Consider the following 26,198-nt stretch of genomic DNA (forward strand, 5'->3'; position numbering starts at 1 on the left):
TACAGTTTATATTTTACCTAAATGTACGCGGCTAGATTACAAATATTGATCATAGAGTAATATGAAACAGAGTTCAATTAATTATTTTCATCTTAGTTCAAAATATAAGTAGGTAATCAAATCACATACTCAGTTTGAGGAAAACATTTATTTCCACAAAAATATAAAAACAATAGTTTTTGTAAATTGGTTTAAAATATAAAACTACAATTCGTCCCATAATACATAACATGAAAATTTTAAAACTTCGAAATGCACAAACTTAATTATTAAATAGGTACCTATGTATTTTATGACGCTTATCTATACCGGATACTCTCCGATAAAAAAATATAATATCAATTTAAATAAAACATCAACTTCAATATAACGTAAAAATTGTACCTAATTATCGGGTTGGGGCCCACAAAGTTAATATTTGTTCACAGAATGAGGATACTGTTTGAACAAATAGTAAGAAAAGATTAAAAGAGTATATTACCGGTTCATCTACCCCAGGAGTTTTCTTACATACAGAGAAAACATTACCCAATAAACACAGGTGTTAGGTGTAAATCTTTTCTAAGATATTTAGCCTCAGTGCCAACATCCAACAAACAATGGACATTTAAATATAACTGTAAAATATTTAATACAAAGATTAATCAGTTTTATGCATTCAGCAGGTGTCGCCTCGGTTTTGCATAGATTTGAAAATTACGTAGATACCTCCTTTTGTATATTTACGATATAAAATAACATAGCCATGACTTTATAATATTCATCATACAAGTTAATTTAATGCTTTTAATATGGAAAATTCATTCATTATCAATTTCGAAGTAAAATATATACAATCTGATTCACCAACGAACTGATTTCAATTAATAAATTATCAAGTCAAAATATTAAACAATTTACTCAAAATGGCCGCCATATAATTGAAAGTATCCCCACAGAATACACATACCGTAATTAAACGAACCATCAAGGAAGTTAAACACATTTCAAATCTTTCTACGCAGTAAAATTCGCAATCGAATATTAATTTGTTATTTGATTGAAGAGTAAACTTAATTTATAATCTGTACACAACATCCTGTTTTGCATGGTTGCCTGGTATACAGCAAAGAATACTTATACTCTAAAAAGAGGTATACAGCCTTTTGCTGATTGAAATATTGACGCATTCATATAACGTCATAATATGCTGGGATAGTTTTAATAAAAAAGGCAATTTAGCTCAATTTAGTTTTGGTACTTTACCGGTTACAAAAGAACACAATCTCCATTTCTTGAGACATTATCACAATGTAATCTTCCGAAGACAATCATAGACAATCTTAATTTTACAATGAATAAGTGAAGCTACTTTTGACAGATAATCATAATAGAACAACTGTTTATAAAAAATACAGACTAATAAGAAACTATTTATGAAACATTTTTTAATCTTTAATCTAAATAATTTAACCTATTCCCACCTTAAATCCCACATGTACATTATGTTGAATGTAGGTACATAATATTATATTGAATATGATATAAATAGCCTAGCAAATTAATAAAAACACAAATATAAACATGAATAATTATATTGTCTATTAATAAGTTACTTAACATATCGGAATTAGCTGTGGAATTAGCTCTATTTACTGGTTTATTATTAGGTGTCTCATTTAAATATGGATTAATTAAAACTGATTTATCGCGAGTTTAATTGTAGCTATTTATAAGACTAGAAGTGCATGATGTCATGAAGTTCTAATAATGTGATTGTATTGTTGAACCTTCATTTTTACAACGTAATTTTGTTATACAATATACATGCATCCTATTGATATAAAACATACATTACACAAAGGTAAAGTGATAAATACCGGTATATTATAGATATAAATATTTATAATCATGATAATAATTTATGAACAGCACTCCATAATACATACATACGGCTACTCACGGTCTATTAGAATATTATAAATGATAAATTCTTGAAAAGAACCCCAATCCCCAATTGAAAATTGTGCCCAATATATTTTTTGTTGATATTTTGTTGGAATTTTACAAACCACTCGTGATTCTAGGAATTAATACGTACAAATGGACAGAATCGCCTACAATTCCTGATGCGTGAGAAATCTCAGATTTATTATCTATACTATCTATACTAATATTATAAAGAGGAAAGGTTTGTGTGCATGTATGTATGTATGTATGGTTTTCACGCATAAACTACTGGACCGATTTTGATGAAATTTGGCCCAGATAATCTTTAGACCCTGACAAAGAACATAGGTAAAAATATGTAGGTACCACGGACGAAGCCGGGGCGGACCGCTAGTTACTAATAAAAGAAATGATCCTTTTGAATTTCATTCTTAACGAAATCCTCTTAGACTCTTCATGCTTATAAATTATAGAAGTAACTTATTATTATCGGAAATAAAAGGAATTTTTGCATTATATGGGATAGAAATGAAATACAAAAATAGATGTGAAATAGGACACGTTAATTTTATACTGCTTAATTATTTGTCAAATATATTTCTTCGCTTTCCACCCGCTTATATGTATCTATCTATCAGGCCTTTCCGTAGAATAGCTTTGGGGTTTATAATTTTACTTACCATTTTTATTAAGTAAAATATGTATATAGAAAAGCACAGTGCAAGCTTATTTAAACAAAAAGTAAAACAATAGGTACACGTAGAGTCAAGTTGAATTCCTCCTTAACCACCCCCTAGTTATAATGTCTAGGCTGTGGTCTAGGCACTATCTATATATTATTGAAGTTTATTTATTAAGGGCCGATTTTTCAATCCTTGGATAAAACTTAGCCGTCCAATAAAGTATTACACGATAATATTAAAATGTCACCTGTAAACTGTCAAATACCGGCAATTAGAATACATTTCATAAATGGTAGTTTAATACGTTATTCGACGAATAAGTTTTAACCAAGGATTGAAAAATCAGCCCTAAGTTATATAAGACTTATAGTTCATAACGTCACTGAGGCAACAAAGTCGCAGTCACACCCACGCGGCGTCTTTGTGATGGAGGTAATTAAATATAAACTGTTAATTGATTAAGACTAGATTAATAAAAGGGATCAAGAATTTGAATTTCATCATTTTAATCTTTTATTTTCTTTCATTAAAAATTAATAAGATAAATATCTATTGAAGATAATACATGCCAGTGCTATATTGGTTCATTGAATACTTATAAATACAATAACAAATTTCAGCTTACTGTTATAAACAATTACTTATTTATGTTATTATTGTTAAGTTTGTATATTTTTATTTTTTATAATAACTAGGTACATAATGAAAAATCAATTTGTACATTATTCGTTATTACTTTTTATAGAATATAGACAAACAATTATATTACGTTCTGTGATTAATCTAATAAATATGTAAAAAAATTCAACACTAAAATAATAACGCGTAATTAAAGCGTGGGAAAGCTTGTTTTTAGGCCTTCATCCCTCAAAAGTTTGATGACCTCTCGCTGAAGAACTCGGAGGCTGTGCGGTGATTTCGTTTTCAGTGCGTGAACACAGCCCGCCAGTCGGCGATCTGCCGTCGTTGATAGAAGACGTGTGATTGTGAAGCAGCTCGCTGTACTAGCGCCGCGTAAATAACATCGATAACAAAGTTTTGCTGAACTTCGTGCGATCACGACATTGTAAATCTTACTTATTAAATTAAGAATTATTCAGTTATTATTATATTGTAGTTCGCCGTAGAAATAAGTGTTTTCAGTGTTAAATTTAAAAAAAGAATTCGGACCGTAAGCGACATTTCAATTGCTCTAATTTGTGTATTTCCGATTTTGGCTCACGTTCTCACTCATGAAACTTTAATTGAAGTGAACTATAACCTGGTTATGGATGTTTAGAAACAATCGAAATTCGATCGTCTGTGAATTATATTGTTTTGATCGGTCATTTCCCGAGTGCAACGTCGGAAAGGCAAATCAATATTGAAGTCAAGAAGAACGATTCGAAAATACATTGAACACTTCCTGAACTGTAAGTAATATTGGTTTGTTTTCTTATTGTAACTATTCTTACACCAGGAACAACAACCGGCTTCGCTTCGTGTTATGATTTCTACTAATATTAGGCGATTGTTTTCTTAAATCAAAGTTGTATCGGTACGTATAATACCTATTTGTTGTTATTAAAAAGACATGGAAAATGCATGGAAATTAGATAATCGTTAGCCATTGCCATAGTTGAGGGCTTATTCAATAGGAAAGGAAAGTAATTTTTGAAAGGTACCCGTACATTGCAAAATATCTGCGTTGGGGGTAGCCTGTAATTTATTTTATATTTTCTGTCCTGTGTTACTTACATGAAAAAAAAATGTTTTAAATTATTTACACCAATCACGGTAAAAGTAATAAATGCCTGTTTTTCTTTTCAATGTTTATGGCATTGGAGTTACTATGTACGTCAATGGTTTATGGCAACTTTATTAAATACAAGCGGGTTGATGTTAAATAATTTATCACGGTTACGGTTTTGGGTATGAGTAGGAAGTAAGCATACGAATGCCTTTCAACTATGTCCATATGGCATATGTCCATGATATATATCCGCTGTTTTATGACTGACGGTATAAAGACTTCATTTTGTGATATACAATAGATCGTAAAAAGGCTCTTTGTAAAGATTACACATACCTACCTACCTTTTTATAGAATTGCTGTAGGTAGGTAATATATATGTATTGTATAAAATTTATTAAATATTTGAAGATAATAACGAAAATGTATATTTAATAATTATAAGCTTAAATTTGACCGGATTAAAATAGCACTACCTACTTACCTAAGTACACAACAGTGGGTCTTGATTTACGCAGCTTTATCCGTAGTTCATAACATTATAATCCTTGATTTCTGTCAACCGATAGTTTTTTCTTTTCCCGCCAATTTTTATGTTTAAGTGTAATTTAATTTTACTTATAATAATAATAGCGTATAGGCGCTGAGTGCCAAATAAATACAGACGTAGAATTAAACATGTGCAATTTTATATGTAGGTATTATTATGTACGACGTGGACGCGACGTACGCCCGGTAATAGTACCCATAGAAATCTAAATAACAAGACGCATAGTACCTCTATGTCGTACAGGTGACGTACACGTATCTAGCTGTAGGTTTCAAAAAATGATTTTTTATGAATGAATGAATAAAAAATACTTTATTGCACACTTAATATAGGATTATAAACTAAGTGCCATACAAGTAATAAAGTGTACAGAGGGCGGTCTTATCGCTGTAAGCGATTTCTGCCAGATTTTTATGTATTCATTCATTATACATTATACCTATGTAGGTAGGTTTTATCATATTTTATTGTATATTTTTGATCGTTAAGTAGAAGATAATATATTAGGTAACTAATCCATGTTTATTATTATTATCTATTTTTTGTTTACTGCAGAATATCTTTTATAGTTAGACAACTAAGTTAATTGCAAATAAAATCCAAACTTAGTAATTAAATATTTCATAGAATAAAAAGTTCAAATCTTGAAGTCTAGACCCTTTTGTACAGTTTCTTCGCTCCCGTCTCGGTTACAAGAATATTTTTGTGTTGAAGAGTATGCTTACGACGCGACGGTGATACTTAATTTTGTTGCCTACAAAAATAAAATTTGAATTTTTTAAATTTCTACTGCATTCATGAAAATCTCTGGTGTATGATTTATATTAGAATTAAAATTTGAAACCGAATTAGAATAAAAAATTGAAATTCGTAGATGCCGAAAAGCTTTGAATGGTTCTTGAAATAGCTTTTCAGACATTATCGTCACCTTTTTGTGATGTGTTTTATTTAAATTAAATATAAATGATGGATTATAAGGAGACACATTCTCACATAATATATCTATCTATACTTACATTTATCCTGCCTATAAGTACCAGACTTGGTATTAATAAACTTTATTGATACTTTAGGCAATAACGCCAATAGGCTCACTCAATGTTTATACTATATTTATTTTATTATATTATATTTATTTACATTTCTCTCATCATTTTTTTCACGTTTGTTTCGTTTTATGTTATTCTATAAACTTAATTATAATTTTTATGAGAATGTTAAGAATTGAAAGCAATATTAAATTCTCACGTATTCACGTTATTCACAGTTTTTATTTTTTAACAATTAAAATAATTTAAAACCCGATGAACAAATCCACCAGATTCCCTAATAACGTCAGACTATAACGGCTTAAAAAATAAAAAGCGATTTTCAAAATAATTACGCTAAAATGTCCGTAACTGAAGTTGGTGGAAATAAAAGATATAAAAGCAACGGAGCATTCCATAGAAACGGGAAAATTGTATTACCTGCCGAACCGAAAGCGGAAAAACCCGGCTAGCAGCTAATTAGTTTTATATCTCCCGTGTAAAATAATAGCTGAAAAGGCATCAATTGGTTACACAAACACCTCCAAAAACGGTCTATTATTGCTAGATATTATCATCAGCCTGTTTATATTCTATATCATTTTAAATTATACTGCTTCATGTTTGGTTTAATAAATTTTCAGTTTAAATTTTGCATTTATCCATTCTGTAATTCTGTAATTTAAAATAAATAAATAACTTATAATACAGTATACTTATCACCGGAATCTAATCTCTTTTCAAATTTCAAATATCCGGCAAGATACTCGTGTAAGTCCACAAAGTAACAGAAATTACACTATTCCATTGAAAAGTTACATTTGGGGTTGCATTTTTTAGAGGACGCAATTTTATTTTTTTGATGTGTAGGGGGGTTCAGTGTGAAGCTATCACCAAGTTTGTGGGGTCGCCACCCTTGTCCCACGGCCGCCATCTTGAAAATAGCGGTTGATATGGTTTTTACGATATATCTCTTTAACTATTTATTTGATAAAAAAAATTGTTAACATTGTTTGTTGCAAATTAAATTCTCTACAACTTTGGTCCAGTAACTTTTTGTCGTAGAACTATAAATAAAAAAGTTATAAGCGAAAATGTTCAGAAATTAGAGATATTTATATTTTTCAATAAAACTTTTTTTTATCATTTTACGAAGAAATGATATCAGACCATTATTGTAGATTGTTTTTTGAGGAACAACTTTTATATACAACATTTTTTCATTAAGTAAATAGCTAAAATTTTACAGCGCTCCGAAGTGAGTACTATTTTTCAGTACTCTTAACTATACAGTATACATATATTATGTGTGTACTAATAATAATTTGTCATCAGTAATTGTTTTTAATATTTTTAATAATTAATAATTAATTTTGCAATATTATTAATAATTAATTATTGACTGAACTGACTTGAAGTCTGGAAGCGCGTTTTTTTTACGTCGAAAAGCAGGGCTGAAATGTTCTGCAGTGTGCTTCCATTGTTCTGGAGTCTGGGAAAAGAGCCAATAGCCATTATATGTATAGTTAGGAGTACTGAAAAATAGTACTCACTTCAGAGCGCTGTAAAACCTTAGCTATTGACGTAATGAAAAAATGTTGTATATAAAAGTTGTTCCTCGAAAAACAATCTACAAAAATGGTCTGATATCATTTCTTCGTAAAATGATAAAAAAAAGTTTTATTGAAAAATATAAAAAGCTCTAATTTCTGAACGTTTTCGCTTATAACTTTTTTATTTATAGTTCTACGACAAAAAGTTACTGGACAAAAGTTGTAGAAAATTTAATTTGCAACAAATAATGCTAACAATTTTTTTTATCAGATAAATAGTTTAAGAGATATATCGTAAAAACCATTTCAACCGCTATTTTCAAGATGGCGGCCGTGGGACAAGGGTGGCAACCTCACAAACTTGGTTTTAGCTACTCACTGACCCCCCCTACACATCAAAAACATAAAATTGCGTCCTCTAAAAAATGCAAGGTTAGGCCTAAAAAATGTAACATTTCAATGGAGTACACCGTAAGCAAAAACATTAGGTTATTACATAATTAGCAAAATTCGACGTTTTCTGTTTTCTAACAACTCATAATAGTTGATAGCATCCGATCATTTCTCGAATATCTAGAGGTTCCTAAATAATTTCAAATTAAATTTAAATATAAATTTTTGGAAGGAAAATATATAAAATCTGGTTATAAAATAATGAATATGTGATAAAGGTATATAAATATAGGGATGGACACGAATTTATTACGCTCTATATAAATTATTTATCCAAACACAATACGAAGGTATATAATATTTTCACCCTGTAAATTTCTGTGAATCAAATCCCTAGCGAATCTCCTCCACACGATTTCTGTTACAGTTACCTTCAAAGATCTATTCATTTGGATCTCTCAAAATATTATATTTGCTTTCATAACACTTCTAGGTGTAGCATGCTACTAAAATACATGGCATTGATGATAATTTCAAAGGATATCTAATTAAAATGTTATGTCAATCACATAAACAGTATGGCTATGAGCATAGTCACTAACGTCCGAGACATAATTCTCAGAAGATGACCAAACAATTGACCCAGTTTGCTGGAAATGCTATAAAGATGTTCCTTACGAAGCTCATGTTATAATGAACTATGACAGGCAAGTATACCGTAATTTAAACTGCTACTGTTATATAACTGTGATTTTGTAATAAACTGCAAAGCCCACGTGTGACTGGATTAACAAATATCACGCCAATGCTGTGCGAATGTTAAATGGTATATGATGTTCATTACGAATATATGTACAATGTACATATAGATGTTCATTACGAATTGATACTTGTTTGAAAAAAAATTGGGCGGATAAAATTAATAAGATGACTAATAAATAGATAATTTATGAAGCTTTGTAATGGCCGGCTGGCATTTTTTCAACACATAATTATTTGAATAATTCGTATGATAATACCAGTTAATATTACATAATATAATGTAACGTATTTAAAACAACGTTTTGTTGGTTTGAAAGAGAATCTGTATTAAATTTACTCGTATAGAAATATAAATATTTTTATCCCCACTAGGCACTAAGATACTCTTATATCGACAGTGGCTCATTTAAGTCAAATATTTACAGTCACTTCTTAAAATAGCCCATATTGGATAACAAAGAATACGCCGTCTAATTATAAATCCGGAACTCATAAGACAGGTGTACAAGCAATCACATAAACAAAAAATTTAATATTTTGTAAACATCATTTGTTTAAACGCTTATAATCGACGTCAGACTTAGCTAAACTTGTTGACTTTCGGTCTTCTAACTAAATAATGTCTGGAGTTTCGAGAAGGGCTTATTGTCTTTGGGACTTTAGTTGTTCAGTACAATTTAGGCAAATTCCGCTATTTCGGCAAAGATTTTATAGTCAAAAGGCAAATCGGAATCAATTTACTCGACAAAATGTTGGGTAATAAAGAATTATATTGTATTCTAATATTATATTTTACTTACTATTTTACGATATAAATGAAGTGACAGAAGGGAGCCGGAGATATTTTCTTAAAGTTTGGAATCAAATAGATATAAACGCTTAGGCGAAAATTGATTTTGATTAATTATTTGTCTTTGAAATTAATTCTTACAGTTCTTTCACTTGGTTATAACATTAGAAAGTATATTTATGTACATAATATTATATACGTACTTAAGAATGAATCTAAACTATTATTCACACCGGGACGTAAGTTTAGTCCGTTCATTTGCAAAAAAATATAACCTCTAGACCCGTAGCGAAATACACAAAACTTCTCTCTGAGATTAGTAACTTAAACTTTGAGAAAACTCAGTAATCAGCGTCTTTTCACGATTTCAATACGTACGATCAAATCTAATATTTACTCATCATCAGACTTGGGAAGTTCGATTCTCGCAAGTAATACGATTAATTTGAATGTTGACGACGTCTGAGCGATTCAGGGCCAAATTGGAAATGAAAAACTCCAACTTTTGCTTCTGCCTCAGCGGATTCCACTGAGATTGACAGCTGGTGGTTTAGTGGTACAGAGGTCGATGACCGCTTTGTAATTGTCGTCTGCTGGTGCTTTAGAAAGTATTTCTGTATAACAAAGTGTAGAGATGCGAAAGCGACAGGTAAGATACATCTAAATCGATGGTAAAGAAGATGCTTTGAGTCTCGATTCGATCCAGATGCAGCATAATTATCTGATTCTGAAGACTGTATATATTTGTTTCAATTTTCAAAATTATATGTAGATACTTGAAAGAAAGTGTATTAAGTAGATATTACGTCCTTTACAATAATTTGAAATACCTACATAGATGTTGTGGATGTTTCTTCTGATGACAGCCTTCCTAATCGGAATTATTTTTTTCAATAATTACAATAAGACCAACGACCATGAAATAAATACCTATCCTTTTCTCAAATTAAAAAAAAAAACTTAAACTAATCTAAAGTCTATTAGCTGAGATATTATATCAATCGATCACAGTCTGAAGCGAAATCAAATAATGAACGCGAATCACACAATCTCATCGGTCAATAAATGGGATTGAAAAAGATTTCAATTACTACTTTAATTGAAGAAAATATTAAAAAATATTTGAGCGGACTAACTGACAATCATTTTTCTCTTAGGAATATATATAAATTTTCGGAAAGATGGAGCCAAGTGGAGCAATGCTTTTAAAATTTAATGCAGATAAAAATAAAAATTTGATTTTTTTATTTCGTTCTTCGTAAGCCACATTTTTCTTAAAACTAATATTAAAGCAACGAAAAGCAGCGGGTAATTTTCATTAAAATTTATAGATTTTTTTTATATTTTTTCACTCTCTACGTTCTAAAATACTGATTTATTTAATTTCAAGACCACACGGTCTAGGAATGAAAAGGAAAGCAAACATTGACAGATCACGTTTTACAAACATAATGATTGCGTTCGAGGTTTCTTTGAAATGTTGTTAATTATTTTGGTTAGGGAGCCAGGTGCAAATTTGGTTAACTATTTCCTCTCAAGAGATAATTCGTCAGACGCATGAGAGTATAGTATTATAAAGCCTCGTGAACGTCAGCTGGCGCTTGGTTGGGGGGGTGAGCGGTTGTAGCCTCCCACGCACATAGGAAAAAAAATACATTCATTCATTCATTTCCTCTCAGCTAAAAATTTGTCAAATTGTAGCTAACCCAATATCTCAACGAAAAAAAATAGTCAGCTGGTTACAACATGGTGTATTATACGCCAGCTAGTGTCTCGAACATAAAAGTTAAATTTAAAGAAAAATTTATTTTCCGTTATTTCCTCTCAAACAAAAAATTTACCTGATGATAGCTTATATGTAACTGTGGATAAATATATATGTCAGCTGGCTGTATCTTGGTGGAAAAACCGTCAGCTGATACGGGAGGCTACAACCGCTCTTCCCCCCAACCGAGCTCCAGCTGACGTTCACGAGGCTTCATAATACTATACTTTGATGCATTTTACTAATTACCGCTTGAGAGGAACTTGGTCATAAAATCTGCTGCTGGCTCCCGGACCATTTGGATTATGTGTAAATTACACGATGTGGATTTTACGATGAATAAATAAAACCGTGTGGTATGTGTTAAAATATAGATACTTTGAAGAGCTCAAGAGTACGTGATAACATTTTTTTATACTTACGACTTTACAAAAATTAAGTTTTTCAACCCAAGTATACACGGGCCTTTTACACAAATAATAAATAACGCGTCAATTGTATAAAACATGTAAATTTAAAATTGTTGAACTGACACAGACATCGTAATTTAAATATTGCACCTGCACACCAAATGCAGTAAAAAAATGTAAAGATTAAACCAAGAGTTCACATTTCTAAGTCTAGTCGTCTAATGCACCTAGATTATTAAAACAAACAATACATCACGTCTGTAGGCTGAGACAATAGGTGATAAGTGCTCCATCATAATATTATATTAAAGAATCATCTCAACAAATAGTCCATCCAATATTGTTCAAACACCGAGATCGTATTGCTCGGTCAACTCGGCTGGCCAATGTTAGTGTAAATGAATTTCCTAGCTACCGGATGCTTGTCAAAGAGATCCGTTTACGGTTGTAGAACTAGAATAATGACTAGATATAAGATTCCGTTGCCTTTGTTAGAATTACATTCGAAATGTAATATCCATTTTGCGTAAGCAATTGTTGGTAAAATGCGACTTGCATTATTCACACTTATGTGAAATGGTGGCTAATTTTGTTTATCTTTAAATGAATGTTCACAATTTTTTAAACTAAATACCTAATATAAAACGACGGCAAAGTATGCTTATGATATTATTATGATTGCGAAAGCCAACATGATAAAGTTTTCCAATCTGGACCATAGAGCAACTTATTATGAAACCGATTTGAATTCGTTGTTTCTATTAAAACGATTTATATATAAAAGGACACTGTGGGTGCCGTAGTGTACCTTCTAATATGTGCAAAATATTTATAGATACTGATTAAGATCTGCCTCTTTTATGATAGATGATTCAATTGACAACATTTCATTTTTTATAAGGCCATGAAAGAAAAAAACCGTTTCTTTATTTTGCTATTGCGATTACAGAAAAAAATTATTTCATTTTTTAATCGCATATTTTAAGAGAAATTAAATAAAAACGATAAATGCGATGATGACGTCATACATACGGAGGAATAAAAATGCGCCTTAGCCTAATTTAAAAAAGTTTAAAAAAAAACTATCACTGACATTTACAGGGTATGGCATGTGTCAAATTTCATATTAATGTCATTTTTGTGAATTATTCATGTAAACAAACTTTTAAATCGTGTTATTGTGTTTTGGTTTTCTAATTTAATCTCATTAGCGTGATGTTTGTTTGATTGGAGTTGGACCAATTCATTTATATTATACAAATAGTGCCTATAGTGTTCATAATTTTCTTGAAATAAAAGACTTTGTTTACTTACTAAAAGTTGTATTTATTTAACACTTTCCAACGTTTTTGGGATAGTATATTTGTTTCCCAGAAATTTTCAGCACCCCTTAACAAATCCTGCATAAAGTCATCATCATCAGTACTTGTGAATAAGTTTCTTTTGTTTAAAATTTGGATCAGCAAATAACAAATAACAATATTTACAAAGCTTGACGAATTAAAGTGACAAATGTGCCAAAATGTCAAATGTCAAGATTTTTTTTTAATTTAAACTAGGTATGTGGCAAAGGAAAAAATGTATTCCTCCGTATGTATGACGTCATTTGGCGCTTACGACATTTTAGAATGAGATGATTTTAAAACTCAAAAAGATGAATGAAAACTTCCATATTTAGAAAAAGCAAAAAATACATGTATCCTAATTTTTGATCTAGTTTTCATTAAAATAAAAAAATAAGTAGCTTAAAATTTTGAAATGTTGTCAATTATAATCTTTAGATTTATTGTAATATGTGCTAGAGAATTGGAATAATAAATTGCTTCTTGAACAAACACATGTTAAACGCATGCAACCAAAGTACTTATATGTACGTGAACAAAATAGCTGAAACATCACTTTCCTTCATTTGAACTGTGATATTGTCTCATATAAAATCACACTCTGTCTTTTTAATATGAAGCATTTTGTAAACAGCAATAACGAAAATTATGAAATATGGTTGTGCTTTATTCAAAAGATACGAGTTTTTCATTATATTTTTAATAACTTCGAATAAAACAACGTGTTAATAAAAAACTGAAAATGCAAAACTGATGAATATAAAAATTGCTCATTCTTTATTGGCCAGATTTATAAAGAACTTTATTAAAATTCATGTAAGAAGTGTTTACAATTGCTTGCGTTTGCAAATGTCTCGAGTTGGATAAAATCTTGATTACGCTCTGCGTTTTTCAATTAAGCCGTCATCAGTAATGCCGTCGATGCAATTTACTGAGTGATACTACTACGCTGACATTGGCTTTAAGCTTTACAGGCTATAAAAATCGGTTCCCCCAGAAATTGATTTCGCTTGTTCATAATATACATAATTTATTCGTACTTTGACTAAGAATTTCGCTTTATAATTTGCCTAAACATCGCCAGATAATATGTTCACGTCAAACGCATCCACACTGTTGTAACAAACAAAATATGTTTGATCTGGTCACACTGTTTGTGATGTGTCGTTTGGTTTCGTGCTCGCTTCCCTACATCACATCTTAGTGCACTTGTGAGCCTGAACTGTTTAATCTTGATAGCGTTTGAAATAGAACAAAGCTCAAATCTCATTTGAATGGATAAAAGTGGATAGGTATTTGTGTGGTAAATGAGCGAAATGTGCCTCAATTAGTAGGTATATCTATTAGTATTATATATGTATATGTCACACGTTGTAAGTAAATAGGCAAAAGAAAATAGTTCGTTTTTCTGAAAAACAGATCAGTAGAACTTCTTCGTCCTTTGTAAAAGGTTTCAAGTAATGCTTATAATTATTATATGATATGAAACCTTTTACAAAGGATGATACAGAATAAAATTATAAATTGAGAATCGTGCAGATGGGGGAAAAGTTTCTAAACCATATAATAGGGAAATGTTTAAAACAACGCGTCGTGTATTAAGGAGTTCAAAACAAAAGTTATTTCTTGGCTTTGTTTTGGGTGATTATCTAAATTCCTTGTTGTGTTTATGAAATAACAGTCTCATTCGTCTTGTTGTGGTTAGCATGTTTCACAAAAGATGGAGAGATTTCAGCTATCTGATTCGAATAAAATAGATACTCCATACTAATATTGCTAATGCGAAGGTAAATCTATCTGTTTTTTAGCATTATTGATGTTTATATTTTGTACTATAGATATTTATTTGGATGTTTGCTGTCTGGAATAAACTCTGAAACGACTCTGAAGTAGGACTTGTTTTGTCACGTAATGAAACTCAAGGAGCGTGAAATATGGAAAACAGTGTAAAATAGCATTGTATTGAATTGCACCTTTACATCCTGAAAAATGGCTCCGGTGGGTATTGTCTGCCATGACAAAAACACGCATAGAATTTTTATTTATTTATAGAACGTTTAAAATGTTACGATAATAAAATAGCTGAACAATGTGCCTTTTCTCTGAATATGATTTACGTAGATGTCGCGTGCGCGTTCAATTTAATGCAAATAACGTAAATCCTATTTGTATTTCGTGGAAATTTAATAACGTTGATTTTTGGCCACATGCATTTACCGCATAATTTGCTTTGTATTATTTAACGACTTTTAAGTTAATAATGGCACAAATGGTGGATCATATACATATTATTAATATTGGAGAAATTTTAATAATATTTAAATATTTCGTAACATATAGAAAGCTATATCGACCATTGAAACCTTTCTATTTATGTATAAGATATATTCCAATATCTGTTATTCATACATTTGAAATCATTATCAGAATTAACCATAATGAACAATATGTTAAATATTTACATAAAGACACAGCAATATAATTTGGTGCATAGCTGGCGTGTTTAAAGAATATTTTCCCATTTTGTACCTCGAGTCACGTACCGTAATATTTAAAATTTTACGTAGCTAGTCTGGGCATCACGACACTTGTGTACACTATACGAGCATAATATGTATTTTTAGGTATGCAATAACACTGTAAATTTGTCTGTATGCTCTGTTATCTGTTGTTTTGAAGTTTAACTATATAAGTGCAGAAAGCATATTTGTATGGTAGATACATAATACGTATTGCAACACTATATTTTACGCGAAAAATGTGTACGTTATATCTATCCACATGTGTTTTAGAGTAGGTAATGTCTCGATTTTTAAATAATAAAAGTTTATTAATAGTTGCGTTTTCTTACTTAAATCTTGTCTTAAAATGACAAAAAATAGCTGTGAAAATATTATGAAAACATCCTAATGAAGCTTCTATATGTACAAAACAAATACATATACTGATTACTCAGATTACGTAACACTATGTTTGGTTTCGCAATCAGCCCAAATCTCATTCGGAATTCATTTTACGTATGCAAGCTAATCTTTGGAGACCACTATTAATCATTATATACCTAGGATCGTATTGGCTAATGATATATAAATATCTAAATATTTCTAACATTTCCCATCCCCTTTCCTTATTTACCAAAAAGGTATGCAATTTTCCAGCTACCGTTTTTCCTGAAAAGTATTATGGGATTTCTTTAAAGCGAAAGTTAATAGACATTTATAAGATAGGCTTGTTCCATCGTAGACTACTTTATGTGTTTCACTTTCCATCAGGGGAAGCGAAATTTTCTTGTTTGAATAAAAACCATAAAATTATTAATCGTGAAAATATACTTCGACGATACATTTAAACACAATGAAGTACTGTAACAGATTATAAAATAATGAATTTAAAACCAGTGATGACCCATGTCCCTTGTGTTTTGTACTAGATTATGTCACATCTGTTTCACTGATGGATTCTCTTCACGGGCACTTGCCCGTAAATGTTGATTAACTACTTAGTTAATCGACCTTCACGCTGCCAACTCAAAATTATATTTGTATTTTGTATGTAAGTAAAAGAACCAAACTCTCCAAAATTAATTATCGAGCGCAAATAAAAATTCTCTAAATACTGAACGATTTCAATAATAAATTAACCAGACTAATTATAAAACAGACATTTAAATCGTCTGCAAACCGAATTATATTCTACTAATTAATTTATTAAAATTTAGGATTAAGGTAAGCTAACCTTTTAAGCTCGACCTTATTTTAAAGTCGAATTAGCCTATCAGATAAACGCTGTTTCAAATTACAGAAAGTTTCTATAAATTAGATGTTATACTGCGAAATTACTAAATAATTATGTTTTCGAAGTAATGATATATTCAGCTATGTATTTAGGGTACAATATAGTATGGATAAGTGGTTTTCTTATTTATCACGACCGCGTTACGGTGCCCTTGTCACACAAATCTTGAAATAGTGTTTATGTGCTCGATTTTATGCGGAGAAATCTCTCACTCAATTTTACTAAGGGATAACAAGACGGGCATTGTAGATATTGCTTTCGGATAACTTTTTGTCTTGTGGTTTTATTTGGATTTAATATTTTGTTTAAGTTTAATTAGGAGAGTTGCCTACTACGAGAAAATCATATTCCTATGTAGCATAATAAATGATTATAGCAGGAACAAACATTATACTACAAGAATCTTTAACAATTTCAGTCTAAATCCCCGAGTGAAACATCAATATTTTCTTCATACGAACTCAGTGGCTTATTTACTTTCAGTTAAATATAATGTAGACTTAAATAATAAACCCCTTTTAATTATTATAGGTACATAACATTAAAAATAAATATATTTATTTAAATAAACCACTGACCACCATTAGGAGGGATTATACAGGGTGTCTCAGCGCCGATTTTAAACTTTGAAAATTTGTATAAAAAAAACAAATTGTATTCATAATATTTTTACTGTAGTAAATTAAAGTGTATTAGTGCGGATTTTATGTACAGAATATTACACCGTCAAGATGTCTTCCATCATGGTGAATGCACTCTTCAAATCGGACACGCAAATTTGCCGAGACGCGCCGAAGGATGTCCGCTGAAATGGCTCTCACTTCTGTCGTTATTTTAGTCTTCAACTGCTCCAAATTAGTAAGAGGGGTATCAAAAACTCTTGCTTTGAGACAACCCCATAAAAAAAAGTCAGCGGGGGTTAAATCGGGAGATCTGGGTGGCCACAATATGTCTCCAGAGCGGCTTATGAATTTTCCCGGAAATGACGTATTTAGTGCGTCCCTAGCAGTGTTGGCTGTGGCCCCATCTTGCTGAAACCATACATCAGACTTGTCAATATCCTCTTCTTGCAGCTGAGGTACAAAAAAGTTACCGATGGTGGCTTAAAGAGGCAGCATGATGTCTAAGTGAGCGTCTTGGATGTTCCGTGACCGCAGCGGCGACGCGGTCGATGTGTTCAATCGATCGCACAGGTCTATTTCGTGGTCCAATTGAATGATTTAGTAAACATCCTGTCGCTCTAAACTTCTCTCCTCACGACTTAATTAATTGAGTACTCGGGGCATCACTCAAACGGTGGATTACAAATTTACACCGTTTTTTCACTCAACGAAAACGTATTGCATAAGTATGCTTCTACTGCGTACGCGCGGTGCGTATCAGACCACTGCGCCATGGCCACAAAAAAATCCGCACTCGTTACCTATCGAACGCTACCACTCCCCTCCAGCTAACCCCGCAGGTTGCCGAGAAATTCGTGTTTAAAGTTTAAAATCGGCGCTGAGACACCCTATATTACATGTTTATGTGCAATTAAAAGGTTTTTAGGACGCTAGGCCATGCTGCTAATAAAAATTGAAGTTTATGTGCTCTGATAATAAATTAGGTTATTTTTATATTATATTTATTTGAAGATTTTTAGGTTTACTAAAATACTCCATAACGAATTTGTCAGAACACAAAGTCACACTGTTAATGCTCTGCATAATTCTACAATTATTATTATTTACCCTTTTACCATACAATGTAATCAAGTGAACTCAAAAGTCAAATTCATAGACAAATTCAAGGAATATCACCTCATCACCACATCTTCCAAACAATGGAGTTTCTATATAAATGAGTCGATATTGTTTACTTAAGCACCCTCGTAAAGCCTTTGCTATTTTCAATACCAAAAATAAACACAATAAAACCAACAATAATGCTTCCCCAATAAAAGCCCATTAAAATATATAAAACTTAAACGTACACGTGTTTAGTTTGGGAAAATTTGTGGCAATAATAAACTTTATGCTATTTTATTTTGGATAAAATAACACATTTTCATCTCAGTTATGCAGTAAATTATTTGAATATCATACAACATAATATGTATGCCCGCATCACTCTTATCGCACTAAAATTTAGTCAGGATTATTCCTTGTACTTACTTACTGCTTAATTCATTTCATTTTTTATTATATATGAGGGTAAAGTTTTCTATCTTAGTTTTTCTTTACTTTCAATGTATGTCATAATTAATAATATATATCTACTCTCTTAGTATATAGAAAAGAAATTGATTAATATAAAAAAAACGTTGTATTCAAAGAGAACGATAAAAAAATGGAAATTCCTAATTTCTGTATTTATATCTTATTGTGCAATTAGCGACAATCTAATTTTAGTTTGCGTATAGACAACCCTTTTCGAGCCTTGGTCAAATATTTAGCGTAAGCCCACGAGTTGGTTTGCTTTCAAAGATAACCGAAGGAAACGATAGCATAATATTTTCCTCTATGACCCGGTGGCCACCTACGTATATTCTTGATTACCCTTTCACTCAGATGAGCAAACGGGTAAGTAATCAAAAAGGTTTGTATTCTGTACGTGTAATACAAAGCCGTTATGCCTCAACAAAACATGGAATATTTATTGAAAGGAAAGTCAATACAGAGTAATTTCGTGTTGTTTCATGGTGAGAAATCTTTGCGAATGAATGTTCATTAGCGTCGATGCGATTAAAATTACTCCACATTTCCCTGAGGCTCCATGAGCTCAACTATTCGTTTCGCGATCGTTCTAGGAAACTCTGGTATAATTGCATTAATACTAAGGACTTAATGACTTTTCGACTAAAACTGATTTGCTTTTGAGACACTGAAATGAGATTGCTTATTGTATTTTGAGTGCTGGGGGTACATTTTCTAGGGAAACTTTGCTTTTTATTGTTTCACAATAGAAAGCAACGATATATTATACTTTAATATGGACATATTTAAAAAAATAATTTTCTAGTACAGACTAACTAGTAAGAACAAATGATTATATGTTACGGGTGGTAAACACTGTAATGTAACTGACATGTAATAAAAGTTCATTACAACAAGGTACAAAGTTTTGGTTGCTTAGGTTGTATTTGTTTTGAAGTTTTCAGAGTTAATCGGTCTTCCGTGAATATTCAGATTAATCAGAGAGAATTTATAAATAGGAAGAGGAAAATTACCAATATTATAAAGTGCCTATAAATAACATGCTACGAAGAACCTGTGTAATTTAATATTTTGTAAATATAGCCTACTCCAAAAAAATATGAAGTTCAGTCCGAGAGATAATATTCCAATATCCTCAATAAGCTGGTAGATATTTATGGCGGCGTATTATAAAGAAATTCTTAACCTTTAACGTTAACCTAAATTCCTGCGACCCTCAGCTTGACCCTGATTTAGCTTCAGGACCTTGTCGATTCGAAACATAATATATGCCAGATCACCTGTTCTAACAAAGCGTATTTATTTATTTGAATTGGAGAGATCTATTCACAGAAATGAATGGAAAGCTTTTGTTTGCATAGTATATACAGCCTAAACAATAGTAGCGAAATGTTTTCGGTTCGCCTATTAAAAATTTTCCTCATTGTTAAACAAAATCTGCTTGTATTATTCAAACGAGTTCAAATATGGGAATTTTTAATGCTGTTTTTATGGAGGTTTTTGTAGCCCGTGGTTATACTTTGTTGTTATACTTTGTCGCGTATTTTTCCAAATGCTTACGCGTTTCTATATTTGCGTTTGGTATTTCATATGATTTTAAATATAAATTTTAGTATTCAATAATGGTCATCACCAATATACCTAAATGTTTTCAACGTTTGTTTTTCATAACTATTATACCTGAGGAATAGTTTCTTAGCTAAAGTACTTATTATTATGATCCGGCTATAATTTAATATGTTTTACAAAGGGAAACATATAAATTCCTCCGGAAAAAAGCCTCTCACTCTACAGCCAACTACACAAATAATAATTTATATGATCCCACTGAAAAGGAATACAAAAAAAAACATTTGTGTAACATAGATTATTTCCCTGTAGGTAAGTACATCTAATTTGTCTCCAGCATTTAAGAAACAAACTTGGGAAATTACAGCAAACTTAGCGTATTATGGTTTCATTTGTGAATGCGTGAACTCACAAGTGAGTTTTGCGAACTTGTAACAATATTACCCTTGAGAGAAAGTACTATGCAAGTGACCTCTGACCATATTTACTTCCATATTTTATTTATTTATTTAAACTCTTTATTGTGCTGCCAAAATACATAAAATACAAACAAAACTTATTCTAAAAGAAAAACAGCACAGAAGGCGGCCTTATCACTTAAGAGTGATCTGTATATAAGTTATACAAAAAATGTTTGCGTATATCGGAGCTCGAATAGAGTTTTAATCTATTTTATAATATTTGCCTCATCGCTTTTCACGCATCGAATTGTTGGGCTGAAATTTTCTCAATAATTTCAGCTTGACCTCAAATCTTCAAGAAATATTTATTCCTTAATACTTTAACTCTTATAGGAACAATAATTGAATATTAATTATTCGTAAATAGCGGTGCAAAAGTTTATAATATAAACTGATTATTCAGGCCTCCTACGAGAGTTCAATAAGCTAAGCTGGCCAAGTGTGGGTTGGCTGATGTTACAAACCGTAAAACTTTTTGATTCGCAAAGAAGCTCATTGTTTTTTTAGCCATTGAAACAGTGATGATAGTTGTGCTATAACATGCATGGTTATAATAAAAATTAACTACACTCTAATTTAACCTCTAAATACACTTTATAAAAACTATTTTAGAAGACCCATTAAACTCGGACACAAGATACCTACCTGTTATAAAATAACACTTAACGTAAACATGCACCTAATAACGCTATAAACATTGTTTAACGTTTAAACAGCTACTCATTTAAATATAAATATTGGGTGTATTAACCAAACATATGGCGATTTAATTCAGTGGGGTACAATAAAAACGGGAGAGGATCGTGGATCTCACACGGAGTTCAGCCGATAAGACAATAAGTGCCATATCACACTAGCGGATTGCGAGCGGTTTCAAAGCGGAGCGGGTGCGCAACGAATACGTTGCGGGCGCGCAACGAACACGCCGCGGTTGCGCAGCGAATTCGTTGCGGACGCGTCATTTTGTATACTCTCGCACAAAAGCCAGCCCTTCCGCCTTGCCTAACTTCCATTCAATATTTCCATCGTTTCTGTAGCACTCAATTTTTTAACCGTACTGTGGAAATGCACTTACTTAACAGTTAACTAAAGATGTAATAACAACTGGAGTTGTTAAAAAAAGGTGCTATAAAATTGAATTACTAGGACTTTTAGAATGTACCATACATTCCAAAAGTATGTAACGACTGACCAGTATAATCTCTCCCATAGCAACGTATGTTATAAAGAGATTTTGTGAACCTAATTAAGAGCAAAGTGATAGTGAGTTGCTGGTTGCTTGATAAAATTTTCTATTCACTGCTATTTATCTAATAATAAGATAGCCCTGTTTTAGTTAAGGAGCTTTAACATTTATTTCACTAATGAACTTTCTTAATGAGCAATTAAGTTATCTGATTGCATTTCGACCAAGATTTAATAGATAAAACAATACCCTAAACATTAACATGTTATGAAACTCGTAAAAAATAATGATCTCATAATTATTATACTATCACAAGTTATAAGTAACAACCAGCACGGATTCCATTTTGTTAATGAGTGTACATGACTGCGACGTAAACGTTGCGCATCTGCCACGCGTCCGCAACGAATTCGCTGCGCAACCGCAACGTATTCGTTGCGCACCCGCTCCGCTTTGAAACCGCTCGCAATCCGCTAGTGTGATATGTCATTAAAAGGTATAAAAATAAGCTCGGTTGCGTTCAAGACAGTTAAAGTGATCGCAGTGCACGTGCACGTGTAGTGTAAGAGATTACTTCGTAGATTACCTAATATGTCTGGTGGTTTTAGCCGTATGATAATCATCTGTCTTTATACTATGTCATCTATACTTAATATTGAAGAATTTGTTTGTTTGAACGCGCTAATCTCAGGAACTACTGGTCCGATTTGATAAATTCTTTCAGTTTTAGACAGCCCATTTATCGTGAAAAACTATAGGCTATATTATATCACTACTATACGCTATGACCAACAGGAGCGGAGAGCACTGCGGGTAAAACTGCGGGACACAGTTACGTATAAAGAAATTATTCTCTTTATACTATGGTAATGATAAGCAACACAGTCCATTGAATTGTAGTCATAAGATTAACGTATGTTTGAAAAGTTAAGTTGATTTAAAGAATAAAACAAATGAATTTTACATAAATATGGACCATAAATGAATTCGTAATATAACTTAATTAAACCATTCAACATACCATTCAAACAGTTAAAATGTATCACGTATTTATTTAATAAATAAAATATTATCCGCAATATAATATGCCGCAATTAATATGAATATAATATTTATTGCATTCCAAAATGTTATTAAAATAATTTGAAGAAATTTATTTCATTGCTCTTAAACTATGCCACTAACATATATTATAAAGACCGTAAAATAGCCGTTCCGTGATTAGAATAATAATTTTAAGTCGTGATAAAGTCGTAAGAGTGTTTGGTGACTCTTTAATGTTCATTATAACCCCATTGATGACTCATTTATTGTAATTAATTTAAAGTTATTGAACTCATTTTGGCGACTTGATGGGTACAACAGATAAGTTATGTCACTTTTAAAATATTGTAAGGTGAGAGAAAAGCGTTCACAAAATACGGCATATTAAACTTAAAAAGCTGTAATGTTATAGTCAATATAGATAATTTACTTATTGTTTAGAGACGTGGATTTTTATAAAGCATAACTTATAAAATGAGATAATTGGGTGTTTCTTTAAACGTTCATTTAATTAAGAAAAATAGCTTCATTCAAGCGCACATTAAAATAAAATGATGTTCATTTATTTGTGAAATTACTGTAAAATATGAGTTCTTTAGACACGCAAATATAAAGTGTTTTTTATTATTAATATAATGATGTTATCCTTACTTACTTTTACTCTAAGGCCAACGAATTATTAGTAACTAGCTTTCCGCCCGCGGCTTCGCCCGCTTTGTGTAAAACCTAATAAATTATATAATAAAACCACAGACATGTATAAAACCTTCCTCTTGAATCACTCTATCTATTACAAAAAACCGTATCAAAATCCGTTGCGTAGTTTTAAAGATTTAAGCATACATAGGGACATAGGGACAGAGAAAGCGACTTTGTTTTATACTATGTAGTGATGATGATATAATGATGTTATCCTTACTTATTTTTACTCTAAGGCCAACGAATTATTTGTAATTGTGCTTCAATTTATCAGAGTGAACAAATATTTTTTGATAACTTATTGATTTTGTATACCTTATTTTTAACCTACACGTAAAATAACCTTAATAAATTCATTGATTCGTATATTTAACCGCAATTTAGATCAAAGCTGTGGAAGGTTTCCAATTGGTTGAATTCAATTTATTACAATTAGATCTCACATTATATTGGGTCTGAATGAAAAGGTAATTTGTAAAGCTAACATTTTATTGGTTAAATTTTTGATATAGGTACGACATACAATTTTTTACAGCCTGAATGGAGGCTTGACAAAGTTGAAATGTACATTTTTCAGGTTATGTTTCAGGATATTTTTCGAAACTTTAAAAAAATAAAAAAAGGAAGCATGTGTTAGTTGTAGCTTTAATGTAATAAATAGTTTAGTAAAGTTCTTTCATACGAAAATATTTCTAGAGATTCAAGGGTTATTATTATTTTATCTAATAAGAAACTCCTTACTTTACGAAAATTATTTTTCTAAAAATAAATATTTTAACCGAAAAGGTTAACGTTTCTTATTTTAATTAAAATAACCACCGTATTTTATTTCTGTGGTTTGCACGACTTCCTATTGATAATATACAAAAGTTGTTTTCCACTATTTTTTGCGTGAAGTCGCCGACCTCTTTCTTCAAAATACTTATTTTCAACATTCTATTTCCATAAATATGTTTCTTCTTTTATTTTTAAAGCAATCTCAAGCTGAAAGATTATTTTTCTTAGAATATCACATATATTTTTCAAATAATTTTTAAAGCAATGTTCTGATTTTTTTCTAGAAATTTTACACAGTGACAATTCTATGAGAATTTAACAATTATCAGAATTTTTTTATTTGTTGAACTTTTAATTTAAATGGTCATTATTATTTAGCTTATCTGTCAGGTAATAAAAAACGAAGAATGTATGAAAATTGTGTCAAATGAAGGGACATAATCAACAATCTGTGAAAATCCCAAATCTAAGCCGAGATCATGAATCAACTTTTTTATTACTTCATCCCATTCATCACATTCCATATATTCTTGTTACTTTGAACAAACTTTTGGAAAATACATCGATACTGAAACCTAGGCATTGATTCACAAAAGGCTTTTGCAATAAGCTTGTACGGTAGCCATCTTAAGTTGAGCCGTAGATTTAAAGGTTCATGTACATATCGGAGTCCAAATTTATTTGAACGTTATGATCTGACAGTAATGTCTGTGAGATAAAATGTAGGTAGTCAAATTCGATTTTTAATACGCTTTTAACGATTTTGACCCACTTTAATTCCATAATTTCATGAGTGTTTTTAGTTTCTTATTTAACTTGACTATTACTCAAGAAACTTACCGTGGAAAAATGTAACAAGAATAAATTATATGACGCGTTTTACCCGCGGAAAATCTCGATCCCTTGGGAATTTTTGAAACAAAATATACTACACCATACACCTTTTATCTTCAAGTGTGAAATCCGTTCCGGACAGAGAAACATTTTAACAAAGTTTGCTTTTGTTTAAGTATCGTGTAAATAACCAAATACTTGGTTATTTACACATTTGAAATCACATACAGACGACTTTAGTTCTATATATTTTTCTAAAATATTTTAACATAAAAACAGGATAAAACAAACTTTGTTTAAAATACTATATTTTGCCTCGCTTCCAAAGCCTCAGGCGCTATGGAACAGAATTTGTGAACCTAACTGTATAAAGTAATTGAATTATTTCATTTAGGAACTATCTTTTAACTAAATTCCATTCAATTTCTGTCACTACAAATGTTTCAAGCACGTTATAGTTTTATTAAATTACGACTGTCCCTTTTAATTATGTAGGTACCTTTTAACCCTATTCATAGAAAAGGATAATTGACGTAACAGGAACAAATTCATTTAACACAATTGGCCTTTGTATAATTTTATCGACACTATCTTGGAAAGTCAATTATTTTCAACTTTATCACGTTTTAATTCAAGAGCTTAATATTTGTGGTTAAGAATAAAGCCAAATAATAAATTGATTGCAGAATAATTTAATAAT

The 26,198-nt window shown here is 31.0% G+C and overlaps 1 protein-coding gene and 1 long non-coding RNA gene across 2 annotated transcripts in view; one reads left to right on the forward strand and one right to left on the reverse strand.

Annotated features, from left to right (window-relative positions):
• LOC149486988 (uncharacterized) overlaps nt 1-26,198 on the reverse strand; it is a 109,568-nt gene that overhangs the window by 37,642 nt on the left and 45,728 nt on the right. The window lies entirely within an intron of this gene.
• The window catches only part of LOC149486989 (G protein-coupled receptor moody-like), a 66,105-nt gene continuing 43,484 nt past the window's right edge, over nt 3,578-26,198 (forward strand). The window contains exon 1 of the mRNA XM_089697030.1: nt 3,578-4,024. The gene's annotated coding sequence lies outside the window, so the exon portion shown is untranslated. The remainder of the gene's footprint in view (nt 4,025-26,198) is intronic.

The sequence above is a fragment of the Colias philodice genome, chromosome 7 (assembly GCF_061535455.1).
Source record: "Colias philodice isolate Cphi_HAF_F1 chromosome 7, ilColPhil1 Martin Lab GWU primary, whole genome shotgun sequence".
Lineage (NCBI taxonomy): Eukaryota > Metazoa > Arthropoda > Insecta > Lepidoptera > Pieridae > Colias > Colias philodice.